The sequence below is a fragment of the Rattus norvegicus genome, chromosome 7, assembly GCF_036323735.1.
Source record: "Rattus norvegicus strain BN/NHsdMcwi chromosome 7, GRCr8, whole genome shotgun sequence".
NCBI lineage: Eukaryota > Metazoa > Chordata > Mammalia > Rodentia > Muridae > Rattus > Rattus norvegicus.
The window spans coordinates 60,113,648-60,133,323 of NC_086025.1; the positions used below are offsets into that span (position 1 = coordinate 60,113,648).

General features: G+C 43.2%; 1 long non-coding RNA gene across 1 annotated transcript; it reads left to right on the top strand.

Annotated features, from left to right (window-relative positions):
* The first annotated feature begins 6,389 nt into the window (after positions 1 to 6,389).
* LOC134479598 (uncharacterized) lies at positions 6,390 to 14,335 on the top strand. Its single transcript, XR_010053138.1, has 2 exons — positions 6,390 to 6,644; positions 14,076 to 14,335. It is a non-coding gene; the product is annotated as an uncharacterized LOC134479598 (long non-coding RNA).
* Positions 14,336 to 19,676: the final 5,341 nt, after the last annotated feature.

The following is a 19,676-nucleotide window of genomic DNA, read 5'->3' on the forward strand; positions in this document are numbered from 1 at the left end:
TTTTTTCTATTCTGGGTCCTACTTCTCTCATTTTTACCTTTCAGGGCAGACTTGGGTGAAAGCCAGCATCCTGGCCACAGGACTGGAGTTTAAGTGAAGAGGGAGGCTCAGAGTCACCCAATCAGGGCCCAAAGTCACTGCAGCCACTTAGCAGAGTAACCAAGTCACATTCTGGCATGAGGCAGATTTCCAAAGATTACAGGCAAGCCTCATCCCTGAGGTTACAATTTCAAACTTTGCCAGAATTTCTCAAAAGCGCAGCTCTCAATCAATGGCTCACAGTCATGTGTGTGCTTGCAAAAACAGCTGTGAGCGAGGGGCAGAAGCTCTCAGACGAAGGGAGCTCTCCACCATTCACTAGCAGAATCTGAGACTCACAACCGTGACCACAGATGAACAGGTTGGAAAGAAGGACAGAAAAGGGAAAGCTAACAGTTCATCCCCTTGCCTTGTTCTGGGAAAGAAAAATAGAATTCTATCATAGAATTTGAGAGCTAGGGACATCTTAGAGATTACCCAGCCCTGTGATGCTTAACCCTCTCCGTCAGCATGAGAAATTCACCCAGACCTCTGAAGTCAGACCCTTTGGATAGAGGTTGGATTCCTGCCTCACACAAAGCTTTCTTACATCTCAGACACCCAGAGCCCAGCCTGAACCCCTTGTTTCATAAGAAAGAGAAACCTGGACCAAGAGAGGCTCACATCTATTGTTTTGTCTCAGCCCAGTGGCTAAGGCTTGATCGTCCTGACACACTGTCTGAGACTCGGTGTTACTTCACAGTTCCTCCACAAGGCTGGTTTTATCCGGTGACAGTGAATGCTGCAAACACTCTAATGATCAAGTGTTCTCACGACGTTGGTAAGTGTTCTTCTCTAAAAATCAATTCTCTGTGTTGCATCTGTTGCTCTAAGATCTAAAAGAGGAGGAAACATCCAGCTCCTTGCCAATGGCTGCATTATTAAACAAGGGAAACACCTACAGATGATGGTAGTGAAAAAGAAAAGGCAACAACTATACAGTGATGTGCAAGTCACAGCTCAGGTCGTGGACATTTGTGCTTATTCTATAACACCAAGCTTGTATGTCCTCGGAGACAGAAAGGATCGTAAAACGTAACCAAGCTTCACAATTTTTATTCCATCATTGGTATTTTTTTCGCTTTCATTCTTTGCTGTCCCCGTTCCCTGGATTCTCATTTATTTTACAGAATTTATAGCATACCATAAAATAGTCAGCACAGCCAGGGTAAATGAGCCAGGGTTTGGGAACAAGGAGTCCACATTTCTAATGCTCTCTGTGCTTGGCTTACCAGACACAAAGCCATTCATTTACTCTCCTTTCTTCTGCCACATTGCGACATGTCCCAGGATCATTGTGAGGTAAGACTGATTAAAGTCTTTTATAAGCATAATCTATTGTTTTCCATGATGTGCTCTCAGAGGGCAGGTTTGGATATAAAACATGTTTGTGGGAAGCCACACTCAAGGGAGTTTCCTGAAGTCAAATGTTGCACGTAAGCTTGACCTCAACTGTGAGGATTCCCCAAAGGCACAACTGTGGAAAAGTTGCACAAAACCGGAGAAATAATTACCTAAGGATGTGCATGTATGTAGATACCTTTAAATGTTTTCAGTTGGTAGCATTTACCAAATAGGGTACTGTTTCCATGTAAGGCAAGAACTCTGCTTGCTATTGTTGGTCTTTTGAGGACAAGGGGAACATTTCCATTTTTGTTCATTGTAAATGTAGCCTACGTTCTCAAGAAAATAGAAAGAAACTATACAAACAGAACAGTAGCAGTGATTGATATATTTAATTAATACATAATTAGTATTTCTTAATATTGGTTACACACAGAGAAGTAATCTAACTTTTTCATTTATTTTTTTCCTCAGCCTTTCTCTTATATGAATAGACAAGTGTATTTGTGTATATGATTCAAAATTAGGATGAAATTTTATATTTTATTAGTTCTTAATTTTCTTAGTTGGTTTTTGGCTCTTTGTTTGTCTATTTGCTATTTATGAGACAGGATTTAACTGTGTATCCCAGACTGGTGTAGAATATGCTTTGAATCCCAAGGCAGAATTAAAAAGACAGTCCTCCTGCCTCAGCTTCCCGAATCCCATGATCACAGCACGAGTCATAATAACCTGGTTCTATGTGTGTGTGCATGTGTATGCATGTCTGGTGTGTGTAATTTTGCATATATGTATGTGTTTGTGCATATGTATGTGTGCATGAGATATATAATTTATACTTGCTTATTTTATATAATATATCTGAGCGTTTCACCTCTATGTATGTATCAGCACCCTGTGTATATAATGCCCCAGAAGCCATATTAAGTGTTGGATCCCCTGCAACAGGATTTACAGATAATTATGAACCACTGTGTTGGAACCAGAAGCTGACCCCAGGTCCTTGGCAAGGGCAGCAAGCACTCTTAACCACTGTGCCTTCCCTCCAGCCCTCTGCTTAAATGTAAGTGAATGCCATCCCTCCAATGCCTATTAGCTGCCTTTCAATAATTCAAATCATCGTACTCCTTCTTGGTTTTATATGATACCGCGGTGATTCTTTTCTTGCTCACCTGTCTCTCCTGTTATTTGTTAAAAGTCTACTCTAATTAAATAGGTTGAGCTACTCCAATTATCAGCCCTTGCAGCATCGCAGAATACTTCACGTTTTCTGAGTTCAGTATGCATCAGCCTTCTTCTTCTATTCTCTGACCCAACTCTTCAAATTTCTACCTGGGGTCAGTTGTTTCTACAGTGATAATGAGGTGTCTTCGAGTAGATTTCTACACATCCTTCCCACATTCAGTCAAAAGACAAGGAAGGGCCATCCTTGAGCAGCGGAATGAACAACGGGCCACTCATGCACTTCCTGTTGCAATATTTCCTTCGCCATTGGAAATTATATTGGTAAATATGCAAACTAAGCTGCTTGCAGGGTTGCAAAAGGGAGAGAGTTAGATTTTAATGTAAGTCAGTACCTTGGTAGGTATTCGTTTTGTATGAAAATATTGCATAAAAAAAATCCATGTCTCAGTAGACAGAAACGAAAGTGAGTGAGTTGAGTTCGAGTCATCTTGTGAGCACAGCTTAAATGTCCTTAGCTATATTGATGCGTCTCTCTCAGCTATCAGCATCTGTTCTATGTGACATCCACACCCTCCTGACCTGGAGCTGTGATCTGCTGTTGATATTTAACTTTGTAACTGTCTGGTGGTTCCACGTTTATATAATGAGTTATCTCCGTTTCAACCCCCTTCCCTTTCTCATCCCACTTTTACCCCCTCTGAAAGCCACTTCTCAACAGAGTCCTCTTCCTACTACCATTCCTCTTTTCTTGTGTGATACACAGAGTTTAATTGAAGTTTCTTGCCTGACAGAAACTCCCTCACAGGCCCCTCCCTATCCCTGATGAAATGGTGATGTGTCCAATCTTAGGCAAGACTTAGGCAGATGACCAGAGCGTCCAGTGAGTTCATGAGTACAGTGGCTGTGTCCAGAAAACATATTTTCCTTATATTAGACTCATCTATAAAGTTAGATCCATCTAAGCTTTAAAATTACAAGTTTATATACACATCCATGTTAGAAGCAAGACTGTTCCCCATTATCAGATATGATGGTTTGAATGGTAATGGAAAGCAGCATTATTAGGAGGTGTGGTCTTGTTGGAGTGGGTGTGGCCTTGTTGGAGTGGGTGTGGCCTTGTTGGAGGAAGCGTGTCACTAGGGTACCGGCTTCAACGTCTCAGATGCTAAAGCCAGGCTGAGTGTTTCTCTCTCTTTCTGCTGTCTGATGACCCAGATGTAAATCTCAGCTACCTCTCCAGCACCATGTCTGCTTGTGTGCCCCCATGCTCCCTGCCATGGTGACAATGAACTAAACCATAAGCCGGATCCAATTAAATGTTTTCCTTTGTAAGAGTTGTCACGATCATGGTCTCTCTTCACAGCAATACAAACCTTAAGACAATCAGAGATGAGGATCAGAAGCGTAATCGTACAAACTGGTTGATTACAGAAAGTCCGTTGAGAAGGACCACCGGCTTGATGGATGTAATCTATGACAAAGGTCATTTGTAAATATATAAGGTCAAAATATGCTGGAATTTGTAAAACAGAAATGAAATGTCTATTAGGCATCACAGGAAAACTCTTCCCCCGCATGGGTGGCTCCTTCTGCTTTGATGGAGAAAGGGAATCATTGTTTTGTGCCAAAGGTCTTGGTTTAGGGGTGGATGAACTTGATCTCTCTATCACGCTCATCCATTTTTTTAATATCATATGTTCATGTTATTCAATGTGTTTCCTAAAACATCACAAAATGAAAAGGCTCTGAAATCATCATGTACTTAACTCATTTATTCCAACTGTACCTATGGGACATAAATTTTGAGTAATACTTACTTACAAGGAAGTAAAAGAATGTCATGTTTTATAATATGTTTTGGGGAAGCACAACATGGTGCTTTCGAGAAGCTCCATTAATACATTTGTAAGATGTTTATTTTCAACACAGCAAAACACAGTGGGTAACCCCAGAAAAACATTATATTCCTATCACCTAAAAAGAAAGGGGGAGAAGGGCCTCCCCTCATCTATAAATCTGCTCTCAGGAAAGCCTCTAGCAGATCCCACAGGCAGAGCCGCTGCCTATCCCTTGACAGAGACGGGGCTACGTTAACTGGAAAATAATGGAACACACAGCTGCAAACGACAGAAGGCGCGTCCTGCTTCCCAGGGTGGCTAGAATATTGCCTCTTAAATGAAAGAATGCGCGTTGGGAAAGGAATGTAGCCGCTGATGCTTGATGCCTTAACCTTCTGACACTTCATATTGGAAAAATAAAATTGATGTCGGGTATGCGTGGCTCGGTCAACGCGGAGCAGGGATGATGGGAGCAAAAGGGAAGCTGTGGAACATTTTGTGGACACAATGTAACAGGACAAAGAAGAGGCTCAGGACAGCATAATTTCAAAGAGACAGCCCTTAAAAGAGCATGATTTACAGAGCCTGGTGGCATAGGAGGATTCTGCTAATGACCTGTCTTTCTACTGCACGGTCTCTGTCACATTACAGGAGAAAAATCTTTCCTTTTGAATGGAAGCGCCTCTCACTTTGGGTCTGGGTTTAAAAAATACAACAAGACATTCACCTAGGAAATGCACAGGTTAGAGAAATGTACAGGAATAGAGAAAAAGGATCCTTGGGAGACTATTTCAGTGGGGCAGAATTTGCTAACCTTTCAAATAGCATTTCGTGGGCTCAGAGGAAATGGGTGTGGCCTATGGACACACCAGTGGCTGCCCATGCACAGTGGAGGACATGGGGAAGTTAATATTTTTGAGGGTAACTCTTGCAAAGGTTCATAAGGACACCCACTTAGGAACTTAAATGTATCTCATGAAAGAGAAGTAGTAAGGAAGAGCAGGCTGAAAGAAGATATTTGCGTCTGGAGAACCTTAAGACTTGGCGGCAGACTAGAATGTAAAAGGCAAAATGGGGGCTGGAGAGACGGCTCACCATTTAAGGGCACTGGCTGCATTTCCAGAGGACTTGGGTTCAATTCCCGGCACCCACATGGCAACTCACAACTGTCTGTAATTCCAATTACAGATCCAGGGGATCTGACACTTTTACACAGATGTCCATATAGGCAAAACCCTAATCAATGATCAAAAAATACTTTTTTTTTTTTTTTTGGAGCTGGGGATTGAACCCAGGGCCTTGCGCTCGCTAGGCAAGCGCTCTACCACTGAGCTAAATACCCAACCCAAAAAAAATACTTTTTTAAAGGACAAAACAATGCCAGTTACAAGAGCAGTCAGGGACCCACAGGACCATCTTCAGGACACTCCTGAGAAGCAACAGACTTCTGAAAGAAGTGAAGAACTGTAGCGAGATTTTGAGAATTGCTAGCTTTTTGAGGAGAGCTACTGTGTGAGAAAAACATAACCTGGGGCTCGGGTCCAGGTCTGACACCTAATACTTTCTTTGAAACTTCATGTCTTCACATGTAAAATGAGGGTAGCTTTTCTACCTGTGGGATGGCTTTAACTGGGCTACTAAATTTTGACGAAGTAGCTAACATATGGAAGATGAGTGAATGTTTACTATTAGAACAAAGAAATCATAAACCCACGCAATGCGCAAGCAAGACATATCTGCGCACACATCCGAATCTTTGTGTCTCACCAGGCAGTGGAGATTCAGGGAGAGTTTGTGTCTAACCCTCCCATTCCAAAGCGCCAGGGGTGTTCAGACAATAACTTGGATCCCCAGCCATTCAAAATGTCTGCCCTGGAATATTCTAGAATGTAAAGAGATGGACAAAGAGGAAAAGAATAAGAACTTCTTCTATTACCTTGATGTAGACATTCCACTTTCCTCTCTTTTAAAGGTTGGGGTCTGGTCTGGGGAGATAGTTCAGTAAGTGAGAGCACTGCTGCGCAGCACATAGTCCTAAGTTGGAATCCTCAGCAACCACTTAAAACTATATCAGGCATGGCTGCACATGCCTGTAACCACAAGATGGAGAGGAGAGGGGAGATACGTGGAACCCAAGAGCTCACTGTCTAATCAGCCGAGCAGAAATGGTGAGCTTGAAATGGTGGACTTCTGTTTCAGGTAAAAGACCTGTTTACAAGGCGATAGGGCAGAGACGGATAGAGGAGATTACTTGCATGTTGCTTAGGACTGTGCACACTACAGGTTTCTAACACGTGTGCACATACAGACATAAAACCACATGCATATGTATGTCTACATATGTGCATGCTCATTTAAAGGAAAACTCTCATAGGCAAAAAGAAGTTAGAAAACTTTTGCTCGGTGCCAGCAAGTAGAAAGCCAGCAGGGCAGACCAATGCCTCACTGGTGCTGTGCCTCCTCCTGTCTGAAGCCAGACTGGACGCACACGTTTCTCCTCAAGAGGCCTGAATGTTTCCAGGCTTGAAAGTGGCTGGCTGAGGCCGCAGATAACATGGAGAATAACTATTTCACTCAGAGTCTGCTGATTGAATGATTACTATTGATAGATGGGTGGATGGATGGATGGATGGATGGATGGATGGATGGAGAGATGATCAATAGATAGATAGATAGATAGATAGATAGATAGATAGATAGATAGATATGATGGATGGGTAGCTAGACAATGGGATAGATAGATGATATGATGAATGGTTAGACAGATGATAGATTATGATGATGATTATGATGATGAAGATAGATAGATAGATAGATAGATAGATAGATAGATAGATAGATGGAGAGATGATCAATAGATAGATAGATAGATAGATAGATAGATAGATAGATAGATAGATATGATGGATGGGTAGCTAGACAATGGGATAGATAGATGATATGATGAATGGTTAGACAGATATAGATTATGATGATGATTATGATGATGAAGATAGATAGATAGATAGATAGATAGATAGATAGATAGATAGATAGATAGATGGATAGATAGAGCTTTTGATAGCAATATATAGTCTAGTGTTTGAACAACTAGGAACAATAGCCTGTGTTAATATATAAAACTCACTATAATTTTTGATATGTGAAGACAGGCTGTATCTGCTCTTTCTCTCACTGATGTTCTGTTTTGCTGGTTTTGCTGTTCTTTGGGGACCCAGGAGATGTTGGTTGGTTTTGTTGAGTTGTTTTGATATTAATTCATTATGTGACTTGTGCAACCAGCAAGCTACTGGTAGGCATCCCCACACTACACTTCCTGGCTGAAATTGCACATATTTATTTTGTGAATGGTTCTGTGGGTCAGGACTTTGGGCTGAGTTCCACTGAGCTTGTCTAGTCTCTGGTAGATTTACTTAGGTGTGTGAGTTCAGGTGCTGACTGATTTAGAGTAGCCCATCTCAACTCTACAAAATCTCTCATTTTCCATTAGCCCAACTCAGGATTGTTCGTAGCAGAGATTTATCCCTATACGTAGCAAATGAAAGCTGTAAGTCAGTATCTGTCCCGCGCTACGTCTCGCCAGCAGGAACGACGCGGCACACACAGGATCCTACTGCAGAAAAGCTTTAATGCGTCTTGAGAGGGAAAGCATAAGCTTACAATGCGGAGACGCCGAGTGAGGAATAACCGTCCCTTATATAGGAAACTATCCTCGCCTAGGACGTGTCACTCTCTGACTGGTCGCTGCCAATTATGCCAGATGACGTACCAAAACGTACGTGTCCCTTTGAGTAGGGAAATTACCAGGCGCCTGCGTATTGCCCTTTTTACTAGGTGCGTTCTGCCGGATGCCGGTGCCATCTTGTAATGGAGTTTGTGAGGACAGCTCCTCACATCTGTGAGGACAGCTCCTCGGACAGCTCCTCACATCTGTGAGGACAGCTCCTCGGACAGCTCCTCACAAGTATCATCCCCAGACAAGTCAAACAGGCTTGTCATCTCAACCTGAAGTCACCCGAGGGGCTGTAACTATGGCAAGAGACCGTTTGGCCCACTGTTTCCCACACATAAAGACTTCTTTATGGGGAAGGAAGTGTCTTCTCAGAATAGGACTGAGAAAACAGCCTTTATCACTGGAGACTGGCATTTGGGGCTCCAGGGAACATGTGTAAGCAAGCTCACTTCTACTCCCTACCTCCTGAAGCTTCATAACACATGTCTAGCATGACCATGTGTCCCAGAGTTACGGGCAGACAAGTGAGGATCTTTGGGTCTTACGAGCCACCAGCCTGGCTCCAGGTTCAGTGAGAGAACCTGTATCCAAGGAATATGGTGGGGAATCATAAAGCAGGACATGGGACAGTCTTATTCTTTTACTCTCCTCCAGCCTCTGAGCACCAAGGCATTGGGATTCATGCACACACAGGTAGTCATACACCACAGACACATACATTCTCTGTCTCTGTCTCTCTGTCTCTGTCTCTCTTCCTCTGCCTCTCTCTCTCTCTCTCTCTCTCTCTCTCTCTCACACACACACACACACACACACACACACACACACACACACACTTATATACAAACGAAAAGCAAACAAACATTCTAGAGAGCCCTAACTATGGGCTCTACTCCCAAACACGTCCGAGGTCATACAGGCCTCCTTAAAGACCTAAGGATGAATTTTCTGCTATCTCATTTTACGGTAAGTCCGTCTCTGGGTCATGTTCATGATTCCCCCAAGTGAGCTGGTTTCAGACATTTCTCCTACTCATCAGCCTCATGGTACTTTAATGCCATTAATTCACTGTTCATCTATGTCTGTGCTTTATGCAAAAAGAAGCATAAGAAAAGCTTCTCCGCAGTTTCACCAAGTAGAGGTTGCTGCTACTGGGAGCACGAGGAAGCTTCTTCTTTGGCCTACCAGTATGTATGAGTCATTGGCCAGGTCATTGCCTAGCACGTGACTGCCTAGGTTAGATGACCGCCAGTACAAGGAAACAGGAAAAAAAAAAAAACCACCTCTCCGGTTCCCACCATGTGGCAGAGTCACACCACATTCCGGTATCCAGCTCGAATAATAAATTGGGGGCTGATGGTGGCAGCAATCCATCATCTCGTGACAGACAATAAAAAGAGGAAGATGGAGATAGAGCAAGGGGAATTTCGTAAGTGAGGTTTCACTGATCAGCACAAGCCAAAGGCAAAAAAATCAGCCATTATGACTGAGAACTGGCGGCTCAGAACTGTCAGATCCCAGCGTCAAAATCCAGGTCTGCTCTTGCAGACACCCAAGGAGGTTGCTCCTCAACCAGCAGTGTTTCAGTAGTGTGTGTGTGTGTGTGTGTGTGTGTGTGTGTGTGTGTGTGTGTGATTATGCACATTTGTATGTGTTTATGTCTGTGCCTGTGTGTGTCACATGTGTGCCTGTGCACACACTCATGTACGTGCATTACGAAACAATTTACCATACCTCGGATGTCTCCAAGGCGGTAGATCTCAACCTGTGGGACATGAACCCTTTGGAGGGCAAATGACCCTTTCACGGGGGTCGTCGAAGACCATCAGGAAGTACAGACATTTACACTACAGCTCATTACAGTAGCAACATTACAGTTATGAGCAGCAAGGAAATAATTTTATGGTTGGGGAGGGTCATTACAGCACGAGGATCTGTGTTAGAATCACAGCATTAGAAATGTTGAGAGCCACTGCTCTCAGGAATGTTTAGGCTTTTCCAGTGCCTTTAGCTTGCTAAGCTCATTCAGTTCTATTCAAAATAACCTCTAGAAGTAATGCTTTTGTTTGTATCCCAGTTTATTAAATTTTCTTCCTTTGTTAAATCCCCAAAGCTGGGTTGTTATTGTTGTTGTTGTTATTGTTGTTGTTGTTATTGTTGTTTGGGGAACAGCATTACAAATGAACAGGCCAAGGGTGTCGTAAATTTGCACCTGATATTTAACCATGGAAAGATGAGAACCTGAATTGTTTAAAAATATTACACCATCACACCAACAGGAACAGCTTTAACTGTAATTAGGATGCATGTCAATGATTTTCTTAACGAGGAGATTAAAACATCTTCACAGGTCAGAATCTGAGGGTAGGGATCATGCTGGCCTTTGAACTGTGTTGTCAGCAGCCGAATTTACAGAGGAACAGCAAAGGCATATTCAGTCAGTGTAAGCTGTATCCTTAGGCTCTAAATGACACAACCCTGTATCTTCAAAGACCAGGAAATCCCGAACCAGAAGCCTGGGATTTGGCAGTTAGGCAGGATTAGTTTAAGTGTCCTGAACTTCTTGAAGCATGAAGGTCTGATTCCCTAGGCCTTCGGGCTTGTGTGAGGGAGGTGTTTGCTGTAGCCACTGAGAAATCTGTGCCTGAGTGAGCTTCAGGCAGTGACTGATGAGGGATCAAGAGTGACTTCAATTTGAGTTGTTAAGAGAAGAACACAGTGGAAGAGGAGGGAGGAAGGGGACTAGGAAACCATCGTCCACAGTAAGTACCAGTAGAAGAGGAGCGGGCAGTTGCAATGGGGCTGGAAGCAGTGTTCACCAGGCCCTGGTGCGTACACATCTTTAGCCTAGCAAATGCCTTCTATATAAATACCATAAAAACTAACAGTTTACAGACTCTCTAACTGTAATGATTCCAGGTTGGGTTAATGGCTCTTCACTGGTCACTGTTTTACTGTGGGGAAACGGCGAGATAATCAATGGCAGCTCCAAGTATTTACACAGAGCAGGAAATAAGTTACATTGTAAGTGAAATAAGCCAGCCCACAAAGGACAAACAGTGCGCCATTCTACTTCCCGAGGTGCCCAGAACACTCAAATCCATAGCCAGGAGGTAGGGGGGAGGGGCTGCTGTAACTAGAAGGAAGAATGGGAAGTTCTTATTTAATGACTAGAGTGTTACACTTTTCAAAATGTTTATTTTTTTGTGATGTGCCAGAGGTTTGCACAGCAATAAGAATTTTTTAAAGTGGTTAACATGGAAAACATTGTTAAGTATAAATAAACATTTTCACCATTAAAAATAAAATCTGATTATACTTCAGAGATGATTAGATGGGTACTTTTAATTTTATTCATTTGCCTTAATGTTCCTTTCTTTTTAAACAAACTGTAGATAGTTGTTAGTAACAAAGAAAACCTAGTCATAAGGGCAGAGAAGAAAGCCTATTCTAATCTTCAGCTGAGACTGTTTTAGAAGCTGCCTTTTCTGCCAGGTGCCCCCCACGTGTCTGTAGAAGATGCACACAACCATCAAGCCCCTCCTTTCGGTTCTCGCACCTGTAATAACCCCTTGTGCAACCTAGGTGCATTGTCTATAACAGGTAGAAAGAATTACATATTGTATCATCTCTAAACGATGATATACATGAGCAGGTATCATCGTGCCCATTACAAAGATCTGGGAACTGAGGAAGAGACTCAAGAGTCCTTGATTTGTAAAAGGCATAGAAATTCAGCGGTCCCTGTTTCTGAACCCGCATCCCTCTCTATGCTGCTTCTCATAGGGAAATCACCATGCCAGTCTCTTCAGCCAGCCCAAGCAGGGTGGTGCTTTTCCAGTATGAACCTCTTCTTCCAGGCTCCCTACCCCATTTGCGGTGATCCTGAATTCTTTGCATCCAGAACAGTATATAACTGAGGAGATAGTCTGTCCCCCAATAGTCAGGAATTCTGTAATCTCCGAGACTGGCAGGATGCTTGGGACAGGTAATGTGTGAAAAAGAACAAACTTTTCCCTTGGGCAATGGCTCTGTGCACTCACTCACCCTATCCTTAGAACAAGAAATAACAGGACAGTCAGGAGGAAACAAGAAAGAACGCTGTAGGCAAGAGGGTTTTGGAGTAAGCAGTCCTCACATCTGAGCTCCCAGGTCTCAGTGGTGAAGAGCTAATCCTTTGTCTGTATATTAAATTAGACCTGGATTATAGATTTCTGGAAAATATCTTGTTCCTCAGAAGGACTCAAAAACCCAGAGCACAGTACTGAGGGAAAGGGCATCTTTGATGCAAAGGAACAAAGGAACAGAGTGCAGCCAGGCCAGGACCTTGAGCCTCACACACGAGGAAGGCATGAGATGTCAGCCCTCAACCTTGAATCCTGGCTGTCACTGAATTCAGCGTTCTATATATTGTCTGGAAGTGAATGTAAGGCATCAGGGGTCCACCTGAGGCAGTTATAGCTGCCTGTTACCACCTGTTACGGTTATAGCTAAGTAATGAATTCTTGGGGGTCGGAATGGTCTGTTTTTACATAATTTAATTTAAAAATGTCGTCTTTAGTGCTATCTCAAGGGCTCTAAAGGACACCAGTAATTCAGGTAGAGCTGTTTCTCACAACAGAATGAGAACTGGCAAGGCCTTCTTGATTTCCTCAGAGACGCACAGGGTAGGAGAAAAACTTCATCTTTCTTTCCTGCAGGAAGGGACTGGCATTTTGGACATTATTTGATGCAGTTGAGAAATTCCTTCATTTCTACCTGTAAATCTGTCATTTCCACCCATGTCCACAGGTGATGATGGACACCATGAAACTTGTTTTGTTCTGCCCATATCTTGTGAAACCTCTCCTGTGCTGACTCCAACTTTAAGGGGCTCATTCTTTCCCGCCTTCTTGAACTCTGACCTGACACAATAGACTATGAGTGGCCTCTAGGAGTGACTATGAGCTGTGATTATCTACACAGGCACACATTTATTCCCCGGGTGATCTACACATTGTATTTACAAGACTGTGGGCTTAGGTTGGGCCTGTGAACGCCATGAAGCAATGAAGGGGATGCCAATGTGGCTTTGGAACTAAGACGGTATGATTCCGAGTCATGCCAACATGGCTCCGAGCCTTTACCTGGTGTGTAACCCCTTCATAGATTTTTAATTGATTTGGGCCTTAGTTTCTCCAGGTAAAATGGATGTAATGCTACTCAAATATCATGTATATATTGAGAATAAAGAAGCTAGCATACAGCAAGCTTTTTTATTTATGAATAAAAGAATTATTTATTTTATGAATGTGAGTACACTGTACTCTTCAGACACACCAGAAGAGGATCTCATTACAGATGGTTGTGAGCCACCATGTGGTTGCTGGGATTTGAACTCTGGTCCTCTGGAAGAGCAGTCAGTGCTCCTAACCACTGAGCTATCCCTGCTGCCCACAGCAAGCTTTTAATAAGCATCCTAATAAACAAATATATCCAGAAAGTTGAAAGTGCCAGACCGTAATGAACAGAAGCCATCTGCATTTGACAAAAAGATCCTTGGATCATGAAAAAGTCTTGTATTATTTCTGGGGCACAGGTGCCCTGGAGAGAGGGCAGAGTAGATACCGCGGCCGACAGGGTATTTGTATTGCAGTCTGGAGGCAAGTTAGTCCCTTTTGAAAACCCGGAACAAGGTGACCTAAGTTGACCTACAGGGGGGAAGAGTGTGAAATTTGCTAAAACTGAAAGAGGCAGCCTTCTGATGACTTTACATGAGTTTAGCACACCGAACCTTTATTTAAGCCAATCTCCTCAATATCAGGAGATCAGAAGAAAGGAAGCAGGGGACAGAAACGCACATGGTTAGTTACTGTTGTAGTAAAATTAATTAAAGGCTTTCTCTTATCCCACACTAGATCCAGCACTGTAGTGCCTCGTGGCATCTGTGGGATATTTTCACCTCAGTCAACAAAGAATCTCACCGGCTCTGCTCCATCCCATGTCACCGCCAATGGCTTCTCTCTGAGCCCGACAACAATCTCTCTGTCCATCTAGTTCCCAAGGCAGGCTGCCACCATGCCAGACATACACATCCCAATTCCATGGCGGCCCAGTGTGTCCAGCCGCCACACATTCTCTTAAACTTAATTAAATCGCCACATGAAAGAACACACAACCCAATAACTTCTGATCCAATTGATAATATATAATTTGCTCATCTAGATACACAAAATCCTGTACACATCCATCCCTTAAGAATATTCATAACAACCTGTAAATGTGCAGAGAGAAACCTTAACTAACATCCACTTCCATGTTCTCTCTCGGCTGCTCCCTCCTCCCTCCAGTCTCCTTCTCTAAGACTTTCCCCCCACCCATCCTTCCTTCTCGTCCAATGACAGGCCTCGTTCTATCCTGTACCTGCCTTCACATGCATAACGACATCATCCTACAAGTTACCTGAGCTTAGACACCTGAGTCATGTCAGCTGTTTTCTTGCCTGGTGTTTTTCCCATTGGAAACTTGGAAAGTTCCAGATCCTGCATGTCAACCTGGCCCGCATCAATCAGCAAAATGAGTCTCATGTGGAGAACTTGGCCTCCACCCAAGTAATGCAAACTAGAAGATGCAGTGACTTGCTTCAGCCACACAGCTCTACTGGAAATGGGGCTGCTTTGGCTCAGGGGGCCAGTGACATCATCTGTTAGACCAGCATGACACTGGGTATCTCAACACACAATCACAACTCTGTATCCTGCCACTATGGAGTACTTGAAGGCAGTCCCTTCCTCTCTCCAAAGTTTTATCAGCTGCCAAAAGATGCATTCATTTTTTTCAAAGAATGGAAATTATCACATTTGAGCCCTTGCACATTATGTGCAAATCATATGCATGACTTTCTCTGAAAAGTTTCTGGGGGCAGTGTCTCTTTTTCAAATTTCTGAGCAGAGCATGTCTTTTCCTTAGATAGAGTCCAGACCAAATTTCCAGCCTCAATTTAATACACAAAATGTCAGTCCTTCAACCTCAATGGAAACAAAGAGGTATAGGGACAGATATTGTGAAACAAAGGTTTAAAAAAAAAAAAACCTTAAGTCTGTATCTTGGTATTATAGTGCTGTCAGCAGAAATACATAAATAGACAGACAGACAGATAGATAGGTAGATAGATAGATAGTGGACTCCATTGCAGGAAAACCATGTGGAGGATTTTCTAATTTGTTTCATTGTATTTTGAGACAGGGTCTTGCTAGGAAGTCTGGGCTGACCTCACCAGCCTTCTGCCTCCACCTGCTCTCCTGGGATTCCAGCTATGCACTGCCACTCAGGTTCCTTCCAGTGAAGTTTTGATGTGGAGAGCAGCTAGACTCCAACACAGAACCTAGCATGCACTAGTAATGCAAGGCACTGGGTGAAATTTAACCACTGAGTTCCAGTTTTCCCATCTATAATATGGGTCCTATTGAAGGTGCTCTTAGTGCCTGGGCAGCAGTCCATGCACATGGCTAGAATCACATCTGGGCATTCAGGATTTCATACTCTGTTGGCCTTCCTGCTGGAGGCTTTTCACAGAGATCTCTGGTCCAGCTAGGTGCACAGGTTCAGATAAAGGAGAAAGACTTGGGCAGGGAAAGGGAACTGTTTCTGCCGCCTCCACTGCTGGTGCTGGTCCTCCTCCTTTCTGCTGCTGCTGCTGCTGCTGCTGCTGCTGCTGCTGCTGCTGCTGCTGCTGCTGCTGCTGCTGCAGGAAGTCTGGACAGGCCGAGCCAGTGGGAGACTGACTAGCCAGTGAGGTGCAGGGGAGCTTCTGGCGGCGATTTTGGGAGAGCAGATCTCTTCCCCAAGTGGCGGTGTTACAGCTCTTATGACAGAAGCTCTCGGATGATGGAGTGATTCTTACATACTTTTAATCCTTCTGGACAGGATTCTTATATACAGTTTTGGGATGGGTCAGGGTCTGATAGCAGGTACTTCCTATTGGCTGGGCCTGAGAGCTTGGGAAGACATCTACATATTTGGGGGCGTGGTCCTGATTCTATGTGACTGATCTGTCTTGAGCCTGCAAGACCTGTTGTCATATCCTCACCTGTGGAGGTGGTGCTTGGGGTGTTGCTCTACATGACTGATCTGTCTCAAACCCCTGTACAGGGGACTGCGGGGGGCGGGGGTCTGCAGCTATGTGAGAGGGGCCTAATCTTCTGGGAGACTGGGAAAGCTCCTGCCTTCCCTTGGGAGTCCCGGGGGATTCGACCAGGAATCAGGACACCTTTCACAGTCCGCTGGCTCACAGTGGTCTATTACGGATATTTAATCGCTTGATAGAAACGACAAGACTGGTTTTCTTCCTTTTCCAGTTTTTTGTGCTACAGGTCCTGGGATGATTTGTTTCCTATTCCCTAAGCAGACATTTCTGTAGCAGAAAATGTATTCTAGCTCTGAAGTCATGACCTCATTCATTATCAAGACTGTGGTTTGTCTTTTGGGTCTCTACAGAAACTCTTAAAATAGAACCCTTTGTGGCTATAACTTGATAGCTAAATTACATTATTAACTTTTAAAAAATACTTTTTTGTCTACATATAGCTTAAAACTTATCTGGGGTATAAATTTGCCTCTATTCCTTAATAAAGTTAGTCTACAGGACTGAAAAATAATACAGGCTTAATCTGCACATATCTGACTTTAAGCCCTGTGCCTATACTCTGTCGGCTGTGTGACTATAACTACACAGCTACTATGTGATCCTTCATCACTCATCTACGTAATAAATAATTACCTATTTTAGCTGAATCTTCATCATATGATTAATAGCCTGGGCTATCTCATTTTAAACATCAGTTATCACTGAAAGCTATTAAAAGATAAATTACAACTATTGAAGATTGTGTGTGTGTGTCCTTATTCACAATAATCAAGATATAGAAATAGCCTAGAGGCTCAACGACAGATGAGTAGATAACAAAATGTGGTATATAGATAGAGTGGCAAATTATTCAGCCATAAAGAAAAGTGAATTTATGGCATCTGTAGGAAAAATGTGTAGAACTAGAGATTGTCATGTTAAGCAAAACAAGATAGTTTCAGACACACATACTCACACACATTGACACACATTCACACACATGAATGTGCACACATTCATACTCAGTCATATACGCACTCACTCATACACATTTACACATGCCCCCCCACACATACACACATACATTCACACTCACACACACACATAGATATAGACATTCCCCACACACATACACACATACATTCACACTCACGTATACTCACACACACTCAGACACACACACATATACACTCACATACTCATACACACTGACACACACACTGACACACACGCACACACAACAGAAGAAAATAGATGCACAGGGACTATATACATATAAGGAGATCAAGGAGGGTAGTGAGGAGCAAATAAGAACTAAGTACAAAATGTGCATATAAAATATAATAAAGTCCATATTTTGATACTAGGGATTAAACCCAGGAAACCGGTTATTTTGTACACTGACTTCAGAAAGTTAATTAAAAAGGTAATAATTATTATTGTTGCTGGCATTTTTCATAATGATTCTCAGAAACCGTAGACTTTTACTATAAACTGAGATCATAGGGTAGAGACCCGCCATTTTCTGATTGTATTCAAAGTTAAGATCAGGTAATGAGAACTCAGGTAATGAGAACCCCAGGTTCACCACTGAGAAGAGCTGGGGTCAGCTACCATCTGCTGTGCAGTTTCTCCTGAAGCTCCTCTCATGCTGCCCTTGCCCTCCACTCCTTGACCAATCACAGAAGACTTACTTCCCTTCGGAGTGTAGGTCACGACAGACTCCAGCCTTTAATTATGCCAGCTATTGAACATCAGAAGTATCCTTATTACTCTTCCACCTTATGGCTAGTCTGCTTGCCCTGGGGATTTCCTGTCTATATCCTTCCAGGCTGAAATAACAAGGGGCCATCACACCCTCCTGCTACTTGCACTGTTAAGGGATCCTAACTCCGGACCCCACACAGTGTTTTTAACCAATGGGCCATCTCCCCAGTCCCTCCCTTCTCTTTAACCTCTATCAACTGTACACAATAATGGGTTTCAAAGGACTCAGTTTTCCCATCCTACCTCTCCCATTCCTAGGAGTGAGACTGAATGCCAGTGGTCTGTGCTGGGAGGAGTAAGGACTGAGTCTCAGAGCTAAGCATAGCATCTTTCCAAGGTTCGAGATGATGAGCTCACCATGGGTCCTGCGTGCAGCTGATAATGCCAGGGCTTCAACCCAGCCACCCCAGCCTAGTGGGTAAATCTGAGTAAGTAATGCCAGAAACAGGGCTCGGGAGCTGTAATTTATCGGAAGGGTGGCAGCGATTTGAGCTGGAGAGAGCTCTGAATGAGCAGCCTTGGAACAGAAGGCCTCTTCCTAAAGCAACAGCCAGGGAGGGTTCGGTTCTGAGCATTTCTTAAGATAGTTAATTCATCTTAATAATTATCCTGATCAATATCCCTGGAGCTAGCCAAGGCCCTTTTCTTCTCTTAGCAACCCTGCTTCACCCCTTCCCTGACGCAAGGGAACTTAGAGTCAAAGCTTTGTAGATAGACTCACAGGGTCCCGAGAAGCAAGCAAGCTGGAGAGTTGCTCATAAGATGTTAGGAAGCGAAAATCCTAATCTCTGTGCAGCCAGGGCTCTGTGAGCCATTTTCATTGGCTACAAAGGGCAAAGTGAGATTAGTCTACACCACTTGCTCTTCCCTGAAATCATATAGAGCAGCCTGTTCTTGGGTGGCGTATCAGATATCCTGCATATCATGTATTTTACATTATGATTCGTTAACAGTAGCAAAATTACAGTTATGAAAGAAGTGACAAACTAATTTTATGGTTGGGGGGTCACCACCTCATTAGGAGCTGTATTAAAGGGTTGTAGCATTAGGAAGTTTGAGAACCACTGGAAGGGAAATGGAGGAGGAGGAGTAAATCTGGGAGAGAGGGGAGGTTGAGAGGGGCTGGGAGGAGAGGAAGGAGGGGAAACTGCCATCAGGGTATAACATATGAGAGAAGAATAAATTAAACATAAAATAAATTAATAAATAAATTCAGGCTGACCAGTGAAGCCAACAAAATCCTGGGTTTAGCCAGTGAATATAGCCAACTACAGCTCACCACAGCATCACGTCTATGATGAACTCCCTTTTGAACTTGCCATGAGAGAAGAAAAGGAGACCCCGTCCTGCCTGAATAAACCAATAAAACAGTAGGAACTGGACCTTCCAGAAACAGCTTGATCTTCAGTGGTCCTGAAAGGGTATCAAAGAAGGTGTGATATTTAAGGAGGAAAAAAAAACTAAAGAAAAGACACTTCCCTCAGAAGAAAATACATACCGAATACACATGTCTCCACTTGAGAAAATGTCTGCCTAGCACCCGTTAAGCCTTTTCAACAAAACTGAGAGCTTTGGCTCTATAAACAGACAGGAAAAGGAGAAGTATATTGATAACAGTTTCTTATTA